Source organism: Procambarus clarkii, chromosome 44 (genome assembly GCF_040958095.1).
Source record: "Procambarus clarkii isolate CNS0578487 chromosome 44, FALCON_Pclarkii_2.0, whole genome shotgun sequence".
NCBI lineage: Eukaryota > Metazoa > Arthropoda > Malacostraca > Decapoda > Cambaridae > Procambarus > Procambarus clarkii.
In genome coordinates, this window is record NC_091193.1 from 26,619,386 (window position 1) to 26,639,385 (window position 20,000).

The window sequence follows — 20,000 nt, forward strand, 5'->3', positions numbered from 1 at the left end:
CAAATCACCTCATTCTTTGGGCAACACGTGAGGAACACAAATGCGAACAAGCCTGAATGGTCCCCAGGACATATGCAACTGAAAACTCACACCCCAGAAGTGACTCGAACCCATACTCCCAGAAGCAACGCAACTGGTATGTACAAGACGCCTTAATCCACTTGACCATCACGACCGGACATAATGAGGTGATAGCCGAGGCTATATGAACCACTCCCACCGCCGGCACTCGGATAGTTATCTTGGGCATAGCATTTTACCAAATCACCTCATTCTTTGGGGCAACACGTGAGGAACACAAATGCGAACAAGCCTGAATGGTCCCCAGGACATATGCAACTGAAAACTCACACCCCAGAAGTGACTCGAACCCATACTCCCAGAAGCAACGCAACTGGTATGTACAAGACGCCTTAATCCACTTGACCATCACGACCGGAACATAATGAGGTGATAGCCGAGGCTATATGAACCACCCCACCGCCGGCACTCGGATAGTTATCTTGGGCATAGCATTTTACCAAATCACCTCATTCTTTGGGGCAACACGTGAGGAACACAAATGCGAACAAGCCTGAATGGTCCCCAGGACATATGCAACTGAAAACTCACACCCCAGAAGTGACTCGAACCCATACTCCCAGAAGCAACGCAACTGGTATGTACAAGACGCCTTAATCCACTTGACCATCACGACCGGACATAATGAGGTGATAGCCGAGGCTATATGAACCACCCCACCGCCGGCACTCGGATAGTTATCTTGGGCATAGCATTTTACCAAATCACCTCATTCTTTGGGGCAACACGTGAGGAACACAAATGCGAACAAGCCTGAATGGTCCCCAGGACATATGCAACTGAAACTCACACCCCAGAAGTGACTCGAACCCATACTCCCAGAAGCAACGCAACTGGTATGTACAAGACGCCTTAATCCACTTGACCATCACGACCGGACATAATGAGGTGATAGCCGAGGCTATATGAACCACCCCACCGCCGGCACTCGGATAGTTATCTTGGGCATAGCATTTTACCAAATCACCTCATTCTTTGGGGCAACACGTGAGGAACACAAATGCGAACAAGCCTGAATGGTCCCCAGGACATATGCAACTGAAAACTCACACCCCAGAAGTGACTCGAACTCATACTCCCAGAAGCAACGCAACTGGTATGTACAAGACGCCTTAATCCACTTGACCATCCACGACCGGACATAATGAGGTGATAGCCGAGGCTATATGAACCACCCCACCGCCGGCACTCGGATAGTTATCTTGGGCATAGCATTTACCAAATCACCTCATTCTTTGGGGCAACACTGTGAGGAACACAAATGCGAACAAGCCTGAATGGTCCCCAGGACATATGCAACTGAAACTCACACCCCAGAAGTGACTCGAACCCATACTCCCAGAAGCAACGCAACTGGTATGTACAAGACGCCTTAATCCCACTTGACCATCACGACCGGACATAATGAGGTGATAGCCGAGGCTATATGAACCACCCCACCGCCGGCCACACGGATAGTTATCTTGGGCATAGCATTTTACCAAATCACCTCATTCTTTGGGCAAACACGTGAGGAACACAAATGCGAACAAGCCTGAATGGTCCCCAGGACATATGCAACTGAAAACTCACACCCCAGAAGTGACTCGAACCCATACTCCCAGAAGCAACGCAACTGGTATGTACAAGACGCCTTAATCCACTTGACCATCACGACCGGACATAATGAGGTGATAGCCGAGGCTATATGAACCACACCCACCGCCGGCACTCGGATAGTTATCTTGGGCATAGCATTTTACCAAATCACCTCATTCTTTGGGGCAACACGTGAGGAACACAAATGCGAACAAGCCTGAATGGTCCCCAGGACATATGCAACTGAAAACTCACACCCCAGAAGTGACTCGAACCCATACTCCCAGAAGCAACGCAACAGGTATGTACAAGACGCCTTAATCCACTTGACCATCACGACCGGACATAATGAGGTGATAGCCGAGGCTATATGAACCACCCCACCGCCGGCACTCGGATAGTTATCTTGGGCATAGCATTTTACCAAATCACCTCATTCTTTGGGGCAACACGTGAGGAACACAAATGCGAACAAGCCTGAATGGTCCCCAGGACATATGCAACTGAAAACTCACACCCCAGAAGTGACTCGAACCCATACTCCCAGAAGCAACGCAACTGGTATGTACAAGACGCCTTAATCCACTTGACCATCACGACCGGACATAATGAGGTGATAGCCGAGGCTATATGAACCACCCCACCGCCGGCACTCGGCACTCGTGTGCCCCAAAGAATGAGGTGATTTGGTAAAATGCTATGCCCAAGATAACTATCCGAGTGCCGGCGGTGGGGTGGTTCATATAGCCTCGGCTATCACCTCATTATGTCCGGTCGTGATGGTCAAGTGGATTAAGGCGTCTTGTACATACCAGTTGCGTTGCTTCTGGGAGTATGGGTTCGAGTCACTTCTGGGGTGTGAGTTTTCAGTTGCATATGTCCTGGGGACCATTCAGGCTTGTTCGCATTTGTGTTCCTCACGTGTGCCCCAAAGAATGAGGTGATTTGGTAAAATGCTATGCCCAAGATAACTATCCGAGTGCCGGCGGTGGGGTGGTTCATATAGCCTCGGCTATCACCTCATTATGTCCGGTCGTGATGGTCAAGTGGATTAAGGCGTCTTGTACATACCAGTTGCGTTGCTTCTGAGAGTATGGGTTCGAGTCACTTCTGGGGTGTGAGTTTTCAGTTGCATATGTCCTGGGGACCATTCAGGCTTGTTCGCATATATATATATATATATATATATATATATATATATATATATATATATATATATATATATATAATATTTATATATATAAATATATAATATATATAATATATATATATATAATATTTATATATATAAATATATAATATATATAATATATATATATATATATATATATATATTTATATATATATATATATATATATATATATATATATATATATATATATATATATATATATATATATATATTTATATATATATATATATATATATATATATATATATATATATATATATATATATATATATATATATATATATGCGAACAAGCCTGAATGAGTTTTCAGTTGTTATATATATATATATATATATATATATATATATATATATATATATATATATATATATATATATATATATATATATATATATATATATATTGGTAGCAGTCTTTCCTGTAAACATATATTATTAAATATGACAAAAAAAGTAAGATTAATAATTCAAACACGAATTTCTCAATATTTCTTATGTTTCTTTGTACTGTCGATGGTAATTGAAAAATCAGTTCTCCAAAATTCATTTTTATTTCTAGTCTGACGCGACGCTTGAACGCGTTTCGTAATAACTTATTACATTTTCAAAGACTTTAGTTGACACACACACAACTGTAACCTGAAAACACTAAACAGAGTTTTACTTATGCTAACACTAAACAGCTTGTCTTATATACTCGCATTTGGGTGAGGTGATATGTTGCAACAGTCTTGGATGAGGTGAACAAACTTTTGACCAACACAAGACAGAACACAGAACAATGGATATAAATTGGATAAATGAGAGGGAAGAATGGAAGTAACTGCAAAGGGCCTATTGGCCCATACTTCCTCTTTATGCTTCTATATTGGAGCGGAGTCTTGAAGTGGGTAGAATATAGTTGTGCATTAATTGGCTGTTGATTGCTGGTGTTGACTTTTTGATGTGTAGTGCCTCGCAGATGTCAAGCCGCCTGCTATCGCTGTATCTATCGATGATTTCTGTGTTGTTTGTTAAGACTTCTCTGGTGATGGTCTGGTTGTGGGAAGAGATTATATGTTCCTTAATGGAGCCCTGTTGCTTATGCATTGTTAATCGCCTGGAAAGAGATGTTGTTGTCTTGCCTATATACTGAGTTCTTTGAGGCTTATAGTCCCCAAGTGGGCATTTGAAGGCATAGACGACGTTGGTCTCCTTAAAGGCGTTCTGCTTTGTGTCAGGAGAGTTTTTCATGAGTAGGTTGGCCCTTGAAAACGTCCAACCTATTCATGGGTTGTAGGGTGGCCGTTGAGTGCCCCAACCTATACGTGTGGGCCAAACGTGTGCCCCAAAGAATAAGGTTATTTGATAAAATACCATGCCCAAGATTACCATCAGAGTTCCGGCGGGAGGATGGGGAATTAACCTCGGCTACCATTCTCTTTTTTCCGGTCGTGATGGTCGAGTGGTTAAGGGATCCTGTACATCAGTTGCAGAATGCTTCTGGCAGTATGGGTTCGAGTCTCATCTGGGGTGTGAGTTTTTATTTGCATATATGCCTGGAGACCGTTCAGGCTTGTTCGCATATATATATAAATATATATAAATATATATGTCGTACCTAGTAGCCAGAACGCACTTCTCAGCCAAATAAGCAAGGCCCGATTTGCCTAATAAGCCAAGTTTTCATGAATTAATTGTTTTTCGACTACCTAACCTAACCTAATTTTTTCGGCTACCAAACCTAACCTAACCTATAAAGATAGGTTAGGTTAGGTTAGGTAGGGTTGGTTAGGTTCGGTCATATATCTACATTAATTTTAACTCCAAAAAAAAAAATATTGACCTCATACATAATGAAATGGGTAGCTTTATCATTTCATAAGAAAAAAATTAGAGAAAATATATTAATTCAAGAAAACTTGGCTTATTAGGCAAATTAGGCCTTGCATAGTGGGCTGAAAAGTGCATTCTGGCTACTAGGTACGACATATATATATATATATATGTTGTACCTAGTAGCCAGAACGTCGTACTTGTCCTACTATGCAAGGCCCGAATTGCCAAATAAGCCAAATTTTCCTGAATTTATATATTTTTCAAGAGTTTTTCTTAAGAAATGATAATCTGTCCATTTCATTATGTATAAGTTTATCTGTTTAAATTTGAGGTAAAACTAACGTAGATATATGACCGAACCTAACCAACCCTACCTAACCTAACCTAACCTATCTTAACCTATCCTAAACTATCATAACTAAGTCAATAAATTATGTTCATAATATATAATAATAATAATAATTCAAAAACACTAATTGGAAACAATTTAATGAAAATAAAGAAAATCACTCGGCCTATTAGGCAAATCGGTCCTTGCATAGTAGGCCTAGAAGTGCGTTCTGGCTACTAGGTACGACATATATATATATATATATATATATATATATATATATATATATATATATATATATATATATATATACATATATATATATATATATATATATATATATATATATATATATATACATATATATATATATATGTATATATATATATATATATATATATATATATATGTATATATATATATATATATATATGTATATATATATATATATATATATATATATGTATATATATATATATATATATATATATATATATATATATATATATGTATATATATATATGTATATATATATATATGTATATATATATATGTATATATATATATGTATATATATATGTATATATATATATATATATATATATATATATATATATATATATATAGCCAGAACGCACTTCTCACCCTACTATGCAAGGCCCGATTTGCCTAATAAGCCAAGTTTTCCTGAATTAATATATTTTCTCTAATTTTTTTCTTATGAAATGATAAAGCTACCCATTTTATTATGTATGAGGTCAATTTTTTTTTATTGGAGTTAAAATTAACGTAGATATATGACCGAACCTAACCAACCCTACCTAACCTAACCTAACCTATCTTTATAGGTTAGGTTAGGTTAGGTAGCCGAAAAAGTTAGGTTAGGTTAGGTTAGGTAGGTTAGGTAGTCGAAAAACAATTAATTCATGAAAACTTGGCTTATTAGGCAAATTGGGCCTTGCATAGTAGGCTGAGAAGTGCGTTTCTGGCTACTAGGTACGACATATATATATATATATATATATATATATATATATATATATATATATATATATATATATACATATATATATATATATATATATATATATATATATATATACATATATATATATATATATATATATATATACATATATATATATATATATATATATATATATATATATATATATATATATACATATATATATATATATATATATATATATATATATATATATATACATATATATATATATATATATACATATATATATATATATATATATATATATATATATATACATATATATATATATATATATATATATATATATATATACATATATATATATATATATATATATATATATATATATATATATATATATATATATATATATATATTGTGACGGTAACGCGTTGGTGTTCGGCTGTTCAAAGCTAGGGGTATGGCCTCGTCACATAGAATAAAAAATAAAATAGAAATTCTGGAACTTCGTCTGTGGTAAGGTAAGGAGAAGACACACAAAACACAAGTAAATTTTAACAATGGAATTTTAATTACGTTAAAGAAAGCAAAACATGAATAAAATGGACATACAAATTCGTATAATAAAATCAATCAATCAAAATAATAAGAATAATGAAATGACAAAATGAAAAGTTACGTTAAGACAAGTGAGCAATAACAAGCTGTGCAATATACAATAAAATGAGAGGTGCAGGAATATTGGCTTTTAAGCTATCACCTCTCTTAGTACACGTAAGCCACAGCTTAGTCCACCAAGAAGACGTGTTAACCGTATGAAAGCACTGAATATTCTGAAGACTGAGGTCGTGGCGGCCCCAGACATCAAGTAGTATGGTGGGTGGAGTGCAGTTGCAGCTAGACTCGCAGCCAATCAGCGAGGAGCCGGCGACAAGACAGGTAGTTTGGCGGTTTGAGGTGGAGCAGGTGTTCCTGGCTGCATACGTTTTGCGCTCTGGCAAACCTTGCTGGTGTTGTCGTTGTTGGATTTTTCTTCTATACTTGTTTTATATAGATGTTTATATCGACGTCTTTTGGAGGGAAGAGCAGGCTCAATCTCTTGGAGGAGATTATCGTCACAATATATATATATATATGGTAACAAAACATGACCAACCTTGTATAGTGACACATGGCGACAGCGTATTTTCATCTGCTTCCTCCCTCACTTCTTTCCTCCCTCCTCCTGCCCTTCTCATCTCTCACCTCTCCCCCCTCCCCCTTACCCCCCCCCCACCATTTATCTCCCCGGAGGAATGATAAGACCCAACACAATGATGGTAAAACAAGCGACAAAATCACTACGCTAATCTTCCTTTCATTTACACATAAATTCCTGCTGTTCTTTACACAAGAAATTCGTATATAATTCATTGGGGAGCTTTGTACATGAGCCGCTGGCGCCGCTCGGGGTCTGGCGCCGCTCGGGGCCTGGCGCCGCTCGGGGCCTGGCGCCGCTCGGGGCCTGGCGCCGCTCGGGGCCTGGCGCCGCTCGGGGCCTGGCGCCGCTCGGGGCCTGGCGCCGCTCGGGTTCTGGCGCCGCTCGGGGCCTGGCGCCGCTCGGGGGCCTGGCGCCGCTCGGGGCCTGGCGCCGCTCGGGGCCTGGCGCCGCTCGGGGCCTGGCGCCGCTCGGGGCCTGGCGTCGCTCGGGGCCTGGCACCGCTCGGGGCCTGGCGGCGGCGGCGGCCTCACAAACACAACAATATTTATCGCCCAACTGCAAAAAGTTGGAACAGACAACAGAGGAGTTTAGGGTGATAAAGAGGCTCTAGAGAGGGAGTAACACGCTAGGGTGATAGAGACAGTATGCAGAGGGAGTGACACTAATGTGAAGGGGACACTATAGAGAGGGGGGGGGGGGAAGCTCACTTGGGTGAGGGAGTAACACACTAAGGTGATGGAAATACTATAGAGAGGGGGTAACACACAAGGGTGATGGAGGTACCATTGTAACACCACCTTCCTGTTACCACAGTAACCCAAGGGGTTATACACTGGAGTTCTTAGGCATATTTCGTTATACAATATCAACATTATTTCCAGTTGAGTGTAAGGTGGTGATAGTGAGCATTAACGCCACGGGTGTAAGGGTCAGTAGTAGTAGTCTGGCGGGGAACCAATGGTAACACCATTACATTACTTACTACAACAGTATTATCATATTAAACATTTGGTAACTACTAATTAGTGGAACACCTGGGTGGTTTATGGGGGGACCAGCGCCTCCTTGTGATAAGACTTTAGGCTTGATGTAGACTTGTTTATATTTACAACCACCAAAGGTTTTGGTAATTGTCACTACTGAGAGCGGGAGAGATCTCTTCCCGTGATGTAGTCACTCACAGGCTGTTATGTTAAACTATTTCATACTGGAGAGTTTTGGGAGATTTAAGAGGTAATGTTTAAAATAATGAGAGTGCTTGTGGGACCACATGAAATTGACAATAACAATTTAGGATCATGGACTCAGAAATAATAATTGAGAAGAGAATTGGCTGAACATCATAAAATAATTCAAATCGTTTATTGACACAAAATTATGAAATGCAATCCTATCTAATGTTGCTAACTCTTGAGGTAATGTTATGAGTACTAAATAATGAACTGCACTTCAAATAACAACTTTACCTTAAAATATCTGCACTCTCCCTGCCAAGATGTTTTCTAGTGCTGGGAGCGGTCCCCGCGCCCTCAGTCGCCGCCAACACCACACTGCCCTTGACAGTTGACATGGGTTCAAGCGAGCTACTCAAGCCTACAGAGCTGCCCTCACTGACTCTCATCAACCTTTAACAAGCCTAATTAGCAAAGTTAACTCCTATGCACGTGGCCCACTCAAGGGACTGAATCTTTATTCTCCAATGATGTTAAATTACATAGTTACATGAACAAGGTTAATTATTAAATACAATACTGAATAGTACTAAGGATTTCTCTAAATTAATGATTTAAAAAACAAAGGGAGGCTGTGGCAATCCCGAACAGCATGATAACATCTTGATCTGAGTCATGAAATTGACAGATCAACTAGTTATCATGGTCAATTAACAAAGCCAAATCATAAGTACTTGGCCAAGTAAAAAGATTGAATCTTTGCTCATAAATTATATTAATTAACATAGGTACTAAACAAAGGAAGTTATTAAATACAATTACTGAGTAATAACATTAATTTCTCTATATTAATGAATTAAATACACAGGGAGGATGTGGCAGTCTTGCCTAATCACGCCGACACTAACCACTGTGGAAGGACCTCCTGCTAGACTCAGGTCAGTTCAAGTTCAAGTATGTTTATTGAGACAAGAAAGAAATACATCTCAAAGGGATAGAGTAGCTGAGGCTATATCTACCCCCCCTACTCGGGTCAGAGTCCCTCTCACGGAACAACCAGAGTGCTTCTCACTCACGCCGTAGCTCACATTTAACATGACCGCTCTTAATGAAAATTATTGCATATTCTTTTATACCTGATATATAATCTTCTATATAAACAGGTAAACAGAACACTATAGAGAAGGAGTAGCACACAAAGGTGATAGAGGCACTATAGAGAAGGAGTAACACACTAGGGTGATGGAGGCACTATAGAGGAGTAACACACTAGGGTGATGGAGGCACTATAGAGAGGGAGTAACACACTAGGGTGATGGAGGCACTATAGAGAGGGAGTAACACACTAGGGTGATGGAGGCACTATAGAGAAGGAGTAGCACACAAAGGTGATAGAGGCACTATAGAGAGGGAGTAACACACTAGGGTGATGGAGGCACTATAGAGAGGGAGTAACACACTAGGGTGATGGAGGCACTATAGGGAGGGAGTAACACACTAGGGTGATGGAGGCACTATAGAGAGGGAGTAACACACTAGGGTGATGGAGGCACTATAGAGAGGGAGTAACACACAAGGATGATGGAGGCACTATAGAGAGGGAGTAACACACTAGGGTGATGGAGGCACTATAGAGAGGGAGTAACACACAAGGGTGATGGAGGCACTATAGAGAGGGAGTAACACACTAGGGTGATGGAGGCACTATAGAGAGGGAGTAACACACAAGGATGACGGAGGCACTATAGAGAGGGAGTAACACACTAGGGTGATGGAGGCACTATAGAGAGGGAGTAACACACTAGGGTGATGGAGGCACTATAGAGAGGGAGTAACACACTAAGGTCATTACAATCATCAAGAAAGAGTTTCACCTCAGAATTATCATTCAGGAACCAGGTTTTGTGCATGAAAATAGCCCAAGAGAAGCCGTTGTTGACTAGGACCTGCCTTACCCTACAGAGTTCTTCATTGACTTGCTTCCAATATGAGCTGTGGCTGAGAGCACAGTCGACGTAAGCGTTGACAACACTCCTCTTGTACCTGTCTAGGCAGTCACTGTTGGCATTGAGGCACATTCCTATGTTTGTTTCCTTAGTGTAGACTGTAGTGTGGAAGCCTGCGCGCTTTTCCATGACTGAAAGGGCAGCTTCCCATTATTCTCCATATACGTTAATCTCTAAGCGTATTAGAAACACTAATCTCTTTGAGTCTTATCACCCAAATAAGTGTTCGTAAACATACGTTATAGCACTGTAGTTGAATATGCTGATTGAAAAACTCATAAGTAGGAACAAGAGGACACTTTACCAGTCATGGGCTTCCTCTCCCCAAATACCAATGACGCGATTGTTAGTCTGCTTGATGTAATCTACCCAGCCCTTGACAAATGTGAGTTTCCGATTGGACTCTTCATTAACCTGAGAAAGGCTTTTGATACTGTTAACTATAATTACCTCTTACCATTCCACCATTATGGAAACCGTGGCCTTGTTCTGAACTATATCCGATCCTATCTTAGTGACAGACACCAATATGTGGCCATCAATGACGTAACCTCTCCTACTCTAGCATTAACTGTAGGGATGCCACAGGGCAGCATCCTAGGACCTCTCCTGTTTCTTATATACATCAATGATCTGCCTAATGTCTATAACGTGCTTAAACCTATATTGTTTGCTGATGATACTACTCTCATCTACTCAGACTCCAACCCACTCATATTAAATAATGTTGTAAACAATGAATTAAAAAAAGTCCACTTGTGGATGTCAACCAACAAACTCACACTGAACATAGAAAAGACCTACAACATCTTATTTGGAAGCAAATCAACAAATGCAATTCTGTTTCAGATAGATAATGTTAACATTAGCAATAAAACGATGGAAAGTTCCTTGGCCTGTTCTTAGACAAGAAACTCAACTTCAGCACCCACATGCAACACATAACTAAAAAGGTTAAAAAAACAGTTGGTATACTCTCTAAGATCAGATATTATGTACCCTACTCTGCTCTCCTCTCTCTATTATGCACTTATCTATCCCTATCTTACTTATGGTATCTGTGCTTGGGGTTCAACCTCTGCAAACCACCTCAAGCACATCATCACTCAGCAAAAATCTGCTATCAGGACAATAACAAACTCTGCTTTCAGACAGCACACAGCTCCCTTGTTTAAATCCCTAAACATGCTAAACATAAATTCACTCCACACATTCTCTTGTGTCAGTTACATTTATAAAACCCTTTTCTTAAGTGCAAACCCTGTTCTGAAACTCTTCCTGGACAGATGTAATAGAACACATACTCACCACACCAGACATAAATATCTCTTTTTAATATCCCCAGAGTCAAACTTATTCTGTGTAAATACTCTATGCAAATAAAGAGACCTAGTCTATAGAACTCACTCCCTAATGAATTGAAACGCTATGCGTACTAGTGGCTTTAGGTATTGTATTTACTAGCTCTATTTATAAGTCCAACATTATGTTTGTAACTAATCCTCAATGTATGAACTTTTACCTGAATAAACTTTTTATTTTATTTTATTTGAAAAGCTGTCCAACTTTTGCCTTATTCAAAAATAAAACTAAAAAGTACCTTATTTCATCTTTATAGTTTTCTACCTGGTGCTTTATCTCACACTGTACCTAGTGCTACCTAATCCCCCAATATTTGTGCCTAAGCCATGTTGCTTGACCATTGTAATCTTGGATATCATCTGATATCATGGTTGTTGTATCGAGTACATATCTCGCTGCATTATTCCTTGAAATGCTCCTCATATTGTGCTTCAGTGAACCAATGTATAACCCTGGAATGTTGTCCTAATGTACCTAGTAATAATTCCATTGTTGTGTACTGTTATTATTGTGTATTATTCTAATCTGCTTTTGTTGACACGCTAATTGTAAGTGACTCCTTGTCATCCTTGACTGCCCTCAGCTCCCCAAGGCATAACTGTGACGTGCTTGTGTCTGAAGCTAGACACAGATATGGTGAAATAAACAATGATGGAGTCACAGTTTGTCTCCTGTGGATTCCTTCCCATATTGGTCTCCGAATGCATGATAGAACTGATGAGTTGGCCAAGACTTTTGCTCGTAAAGAGGAAATTGATTACCAACTTAGACTGCCTCTGAGCAGCCTGAGGGCAGCAATATCCCAGAAACATCAACTAAATTTCAGAGACTCGAGGCAAAGTGAAATTCACACCAGTTACTCCATCTATCATCATTCTATTATGCAGGAAGTACCGCACGTCTATGGGTCATCCAATAATGTCAGCAGACTTCTAGATGTTTCCACTGCTAGGCTTAGGCTCGGCTACAAGTACCTCTGGGAGTTTGTAACATCTGCTGATGTAGATTTGACTAAATGTAAACTCTGTCAGCAGAACTATTGGCATACTTTGCGTCATTATATAATGAATTTGAACAAAATCGCGGAATTTAGAGATAACACCATCAATGGTGTCCAAGAAATGTGTAAGTTCTTCATTCATAATGATGTGCTGCCGGGACTCTTAGCCAAGTATTCAATATTGGCTTACTGTAGGTAATGCATGCACATGACTGTAAAGCTGCCGCCCAGTTGGGTGGGGGTGGAGAACATGACTGTAAAGCTGCCGCCCAGTTGGGTGGGTGTGGAGCACATGACTGTAAAGCTGCCGCCCAGTTGGGTGGGTGTGGAGCACATGACTGTAAAGCTGCCGCCCAGTTGGGTGGGTGTGGAGCACATGACTGTAAAGCTGCCGCCCAGTTGGGTGGGTGTGGAGCACATGACTGTAAAGCTGCCGCCCAGTTGGGTGGGTGTGGAGCACATGACTGTAAAGCTGCCGCCCAGTTGGGTGGGTGTGGAGCACATGACTGTAAAGCTGCCGCCCAGTTGGGTGGGTGTGGAGCACCTGACTAAAGCTGCCGCCCAGTTGGGTGGGTGTGGAGCACATGACTGTAAAGCTGCCGCCCAGTTGGGTGGGTGTGGAGCACATGACTGTAAAGCTGCCGCCCAGTTGGGTGGGTGTGGAGCACATGACTGTAAAGCTGCCGCCCAGTTGGGTGGGTGTGGAGCACATGACTGTAAAGCTGCCGCCCAGTTGGGTGGATGTGGAGCACATGACTGTAAAGCTGCCGCCCAGTTGGGTGGGTGTGGAGCACATGACTGTAAAGCTGCCGCCCAGTTGGGTGGGTGTGGAGCACATGACTGTAAAGCTGCCGCCCAGTTGGGTGGGTGTGGAGCACATGACTGTAAAGCTGCCGCCCAGTTGGGTGGGTGTGGAGCAAGACTAGTAACTGTGTGACTCACCATAGATGTAAAGTGCCTTGTATAGTGACTGTTGTGAGCCTCTTGTTGAATCACTTGTGACACAAAAGATTATTGATGTGTGTACTTGTGTGGGTGATTGAATATATATGTGTATGTATATATGTATACGTATATATATATGTACATGTATGTATGAGAATGTGTACACGTATATATAACATTAATAATTTTGTAACTAGCGTCAAAATTTTTTATTTGCTTAGCTAAACGAACTAGAGGGTTCAGTTCCTGAACCGATTATGTGCCTCTGTAACCCACGGGATGGGTATGGGGTGCATAATAAAGAAAGAAATTGAATTTTGTGTCAAAAGTTCTTGCATGTTCCTCGATCTAAACATTTCTGACGATTTGCTGTAATTATTCTACTTAAAATTATCTGTACCTGTATAGTAAAGCTGTAGAGTACCTGTAAACATATTTTTGTCAATTTTGCTGTGAATTGTCTAAAATTATCTGTTAGTTTAAGGATTTGCCCGAAACGCTATGCGTGCTAGTGGCTTTACAGGAATGTAAAATCAACTCAATTTCTATGTTCTCTGTTAATCCCCAGTGTACCTTCTTGTATATAAATAAATAAATTAAATTAACAAAGAAACAAACACACAAACAAATAAACAAACAAACAAAGAAACAAACAAACACGGCCAGTAGTCAGTGTCACCATTAAATATAAATACGGATCAGTTATATTAGTCTCGCGTTAAAACAAATTTTCTTTGGTCTCTTTCATCTCCGTTTTCTCTTCTTCACTCCATGACTGGACTGCATTAGGAATATCTGGATAATACATTTATATATGCTCCACTAGATTAATGATCAGTTTTAATGCATATTTGATTAATTTTGCATATTATAGTTTAAAGCAGCCACCACCAACACACACACACAAGCTTACGTAAAGACTTCAAGCCGTAACGTAATGACCCGAGGCGGCGCCTGAGCCCACAATTACCTCCGGCCAAGCCAACATCCGGCGCCATGCTAGGCTCACTCAACTGACGAATAAACAAGCGTAGCAACTACGTTATCGGCGTGACCAGCAAACTACGCCAGTTAGAGAGTAGTTACAAGAGTTTAGAAGAGCTGATCTAAGAGTGTTGACACCATCGCTGGCCCGTCTCCTGGCGACCACGGATCGATGGCTGCCGGTCGGAGAGTGGCGGGCGGCGCCGGGGGGCTGTACAAGAGTGCCACCCCTTAGTCCACAGGCACCTCCTCACCACGGCACTACACGGCTCCCCGCATCCCTCGCCCACGCACTCGCCAGGACCCTCACCAGACACTCCCAACACCTGTTAGTGACTCTGCAGCTTCGACACCGCCCCCACCAGGAGACCTTCCAGAGAAAGGTGAGTGAAAGTGTTGCAGAGTCGTCGTCGTTCTCCATTACATCTGGGATCTTCGGGTTCCCGGGGAGATCTCCCTGACCTAGATTCTTATAATTCTTAATATAATTAAGGTAGGCAGACACACGTAATAAAATTAAGATATACATACTACAGACAGATGTGGGTACTCGTTATATAATGATAATTATATATAATTATAGATGCATCTGCAATTATTGCCCGTTTGTTTCGTGCGTTATACAAAACTTTGTATGTCAGCTTTAGTTGCTTGTTGTGGAGGTCCACCAGGAGATGGTGTGTTCTGGAGGTCCACCAGGAGATAGTGTGTTGTGGAGGTCCACCAGGAGATGGTGTGTTGTGGAGGTCCACCAGGAGATGGTGTGTTGTGGAGGTCCACCAGGAGATGGTGTGTTGTGGAGGTCCACCAGGAGATGGTGTGTTGTGGAGGTCCACCAGGAGACGGTGTGTTGTGGAGGTCCTGCAGGAGATGGTGTGTTGTGGAGGTCCACCAGGAGATGGTGTGTTGTGGAGGTCCACCAGGAGATGGTGTGTTGTGGAGGTCCTGCAGGAGATGGTGTGTTGTGGAGGTCCACCAGGAGATAGTGTGTTGTGGAGGTCCACCAGGAGATGGTGTGTTGTGGAGGTCCACCAGGAGATAGTGTGTTGTGGAGGTCCACCAGGAGATGGTGTGTTGTGGAGGTCCACCAGGAGATGGTGTGTTGTGGAGGTCCACCAGGAGATGGTGTGTTGTGGAGGTCCACCAGGAGATGGTGTGTTGTGGAGGTCCACCAGGAGATGGTGTGTTGTGGAGGTCCACTAGGAGATGGTGTGTTGTGGAGGTCCACCAGGAGATGGTGTGTTGTGGAGGTCCACCAGGAGATGGTGTGTTGTGGAGGTCCACCAGGAGATGGTGTGTTGTGGAGGTCCACCAGGAGATGGTGTGTTGTGGAGGTCCACCAGGAGATGGTGTGTTGTGGAGGTCCACCAGGAGATGGTGTGTTGTGGAGGTCCACCAGGAGATGGTGTGTTGTGGAGGTCCACCAGGAGATGGTGTGTTGTGGAGGTCCACTAGGAGATGGTGTGTTGTGGAGGTCCACCAGGAGATGGTGTGTTGTGGAGGTCCTGCAGGAGATGGTGTGTTGTGGAGGTCCACCAGGAGATAGTGTGTTGTGGAGGTCCTGCAGGAGATGGTGTGTTGTGGAGGTCCACCAGGAGGTGGTGTGTTGTGGAGGTCCACCAGGAGGTGGTGTGTTGTGGAGGTCCACCAGGAGATGGTGTGTTGTGGAGATCCAGCAGGAGTTAAGGAAATGGGAGCTGTGTGTTGGAGTATAATGGGTCAGTTTGGAGCGTCTCAGGAGATATAATCAGAAATATATAGATCCAGAAAAGGTCATTGATCAAGAACCGTCTGTACCCACACACACATGTGGCCAGACTATCTGTACCCACACACACATGTGGCCAGACCATCTGTACCCACACACACATGTGGCCAGACCATCTGTACCCACACACACATGTGGCCAGACCATCTGTACCCACACACACATGTGGCCAGACTATCTGTACCCACACACACATATGTGGCCAGACCATCTGTACCCACACACACATGTGGCCAGACTATCTGTACCCACACACACATGTGGCCAGACCATCTGTACCCACACACACATGTGGCCAGACTATCTGTACCCACACACACATATGTGGCCAGACCATCTGTACCCACACACACATGTGGCCAGACTATCTGTGCCCACACACACATGTGGCCAGACTATCTGTACCCACACACACATGTGGCCAGACTATCTGTACCCACACACACATGTGGCCAGACTATCTGTACCCACACACACATGTGGCCACACCATCTGTACCCACACACACATGTGGCCAGACTATCTGTACCCACACACACATGTGGCCACACCATCTGTACCCACTCACACATGTGGCCAGACTATCTGTACCCACACACACATGTGGCCACACCATCTGTACCCACACACACATGTGGCCAGACTATCTGTACCCACACACACATGTGGCCACACCATCTGTACCCACTCACACATGTGGCCACACCATCTGTACCCACACACATGTGGCCACACCATCTGTACCCACTCACACATGTGGCCAGACCATCTGTACCCACACACACACATGTGGCCACACCATCTGTACCCACACACACATGTGGCCAGACTATCTGTACCCACACACACACATGTGGCCACACCATCTGTACCCACACACACATGTGGCCAGACTATCTGTACCCACACACACACATGTGGCCAGACTATCTGTACCCACACACACACATGTGGCCACACCATCTGTACCCACACACACACACATGTGGCCAGACTATCTGTACCCACACACACATGTGGCCAGACTATCTGTACCCACACACACATGTGGCCAGACGATCTGTACACACACACACATGTGGCCACACCATCTGTACCCACACACACATGTGGCCAGACTATCTGTACCCACACACACACACATGTAGCCACACCATCTGTACCCACACACACATGTGGCCAGACTATCTGTACCCACACACACACACATGTGGCCACACCATCTGTACCCACACACACATGTGGCCACACCATCTGTACCCACACACATATGTGGCCACACCATCTGTACCCACACACATATATGTATATACACGGTGGAGTAGTCTCCTCACCCCCCCCCCCCCCCTCAGCGGCTGCCAGAGGCGGCGTCTGCTCCTGTGTTCATATGCCCTTTACAGGTGTGTGCTCACCTAATTTTACTTGCGGGGGTTGAGCTTCGGTTCCTTGGTCCCGCCTCTCAACTATCAATCAACCGGTGTACAGATTCCTAAGCCTATTAGGCTCTATCATTTGAATCTCCATACATTTGAAACTGTGTATGGAGTCAGCCTCCACCACATCACTTTCTAATGCATTCCACCTGTTAACTACTCTAAAACACTAAAATAAGTTTTTTTTTCAAATATCTCTGTGGCTCATTTGCGCACTCAGTTTCCACCTGTGTTCCCTAGTGCGTGTGCCCCTTGTGTTAAATAAACTGTCTTTATCTACCCTATCAATTCCTCTGAGAATCTTGTATGCGGTGATCATGTCCCCTGTAACTCTTCTGTCTTCCAGCGACTAGAGGTTTAGTACCCGTAGTCTCTCCTCATAGAGAGAATTGATAGAGAGAAAGCTGTAAACAGGGATAAACCTGTTTACAGCTTCCTGACACTTTCGGGTGACATAGTCCATCATGTCTTGTACAGACTTAGCTCTGAGGTCTTTATCCCAAGGTATTTCCCTTAGGAAACTTCTCATCCCCTCATAATTCCCCATTTCGGTACGCCAGCCTTTTGTTTCCCAGTTCTTTTTTTGGGGAAATAAATCCTAGCTCTACCAGGAACTCAAAGACTGTGATCACTCATTTCCAAAGGTGCTGTGTGTGTGTGTGTGTGTGTGTGTGTGTGTGTGTGTGTGTGTGTGTGTGTGTGTGTGTGTGTGTGTGTGTGTACTTACCTAATTGTACTTACTAATTGTGCTTGCGGGGGCTGATCTCTGGCTCTTTGGTCCCGTCTCTCAACCGTCAATCAACAGGTGTACAGGTTCCTGAGCCTATTGGGCTCTATCATATCTACACTTGAAGCTGTGTATGGTGTCAGCCTCCACCACATCACTGCCTAATGCATTCCATTTGTCTACTACACTGACACTGAAAAAATTCTTTCTAACGTCTCTATGGCTCATTTGGGCACTCAATTTCCACTTGTGTCCCCTAGTGCGTGTGCCCCTTGTGTTAAAAAGTCTGTCTTTACCCTATCAATTCCTCTGAGAATCTTGTATGTGGTGATCATGTCCCCTCTAACTCTTCTGTCTCCCAGTGACGTGAGGTTTAATTCCTGTAGTCTCTCCTCGTAGCTCATACCCCATCAGTTCTGGTACTAGTCTGGTGGCAAACCTTTGAACCTTTTCCAGTTTAGTCTTATGCTTGACTAAATATGGACTCCATGCTGGAGCCTCATACTCCAGGATTGGTCTGACATATGTGGTATATAATGTTCTGAAAGATTCCTTACACAAGTTTCTAAAGGCCGTTCTTATGTTAGCCAACCTGGCATATGCCGCTGATATTATCCTCTTCATATGAGCTTCAGGGGACACGTCTGGCGTGATATCAACCCCCAGGTCTTTCTCTCTCTCTCTGACTCTTGCAGGATTTCATCTCGCAAATGATACCTTGTAACTGGCCTCCTGCTCCCTACACCTCCTGCTCTTCATTACATTACATTTGCTTGGGTTAAACTCTAACAGCCATTTGTTCCACCATTCCTTTAGTTTGTCTAGGTCTTCTTGAAGCCTCAAGCAGTCCTCTGTCTTAATCCTTCTCATAATTTTGGCATCGTTAGCAAACATTGAGAGGAATGAGTCTATACCCTCTGGGAGATCATTTACGTATATCAGAAACAGGATAGGACCGAGTACAGAGCCCTGTGGGACTCCACTGGTGACTTCACGCCTATCTGAGGTCTCACCCCTCACCATAACTCTCTGCTTCCTATTGCTCAGGTATTCCCTTATCCACTGGAGCACCTTACCAGCTATACCTGCCTGTCTCTCCAGCTTATGTACCAGCCTCTTATGGGGGACTGTATCAAAGGCTTTCCGACAATCCAAGAAAATGCAGTCTGCCCAGCCTTCTCTTTCTTGCTTAATCTTTGTCATCTGATCGTAGAATTCTATTAAGCCAGTATGGCAAGATTTACCCTCCCTGAACCCATGTTGGCGATTTGTCACGAAGTCCCTTCTCTCCAGATGTGTTACTAGATTTTTTCTCACGATCTTCTCCATCACTTTGCATGGTATACAAGTTAAGGACACTGGCCTGTAGTTCAGTGCCTCTTGTCTGTCACCCTTTTTGTATATTGGGACCACATTAGCCGCCTTCCAT

General features: G+C 42.8%; 1 protein-coding gene and 1 long non-coding RNA gene across 3 annotated transcripts in view; both read left to right on the forward strand.

The window, feature by feature from the left end:
- The window catches only part of LOC123748139 (uncharacterized), a 20,351-nt gene extending 6,345 nt beyond the window's left edge, over nt 1-14,006 (forward strand). For both annotated transcript variants that reach the window (XR_011222043.1, XR_011222042.1), the window contains exon 4: nt 9,215-14,006. This is a non-coding gene — a long non-coding RNA (uncharacterized lncRNA). The remainder of the gene's footprint in view (nt 1-9,214) is intronic.
- A 743-nt stretch (nt 14,007-14,749) lies between these two features.
- LOC123753213 (uncharacterized) overlaps nt 14,750-20,000 on the forward strand; it is a gene marked incomplete in the record, with an annotated part of 72,143 nt that continues 66,892 nt past the window's right edge. Inside the window, 1 exon segment of the mRNA XM_069300859.1 lies at nt 14,750-15,026.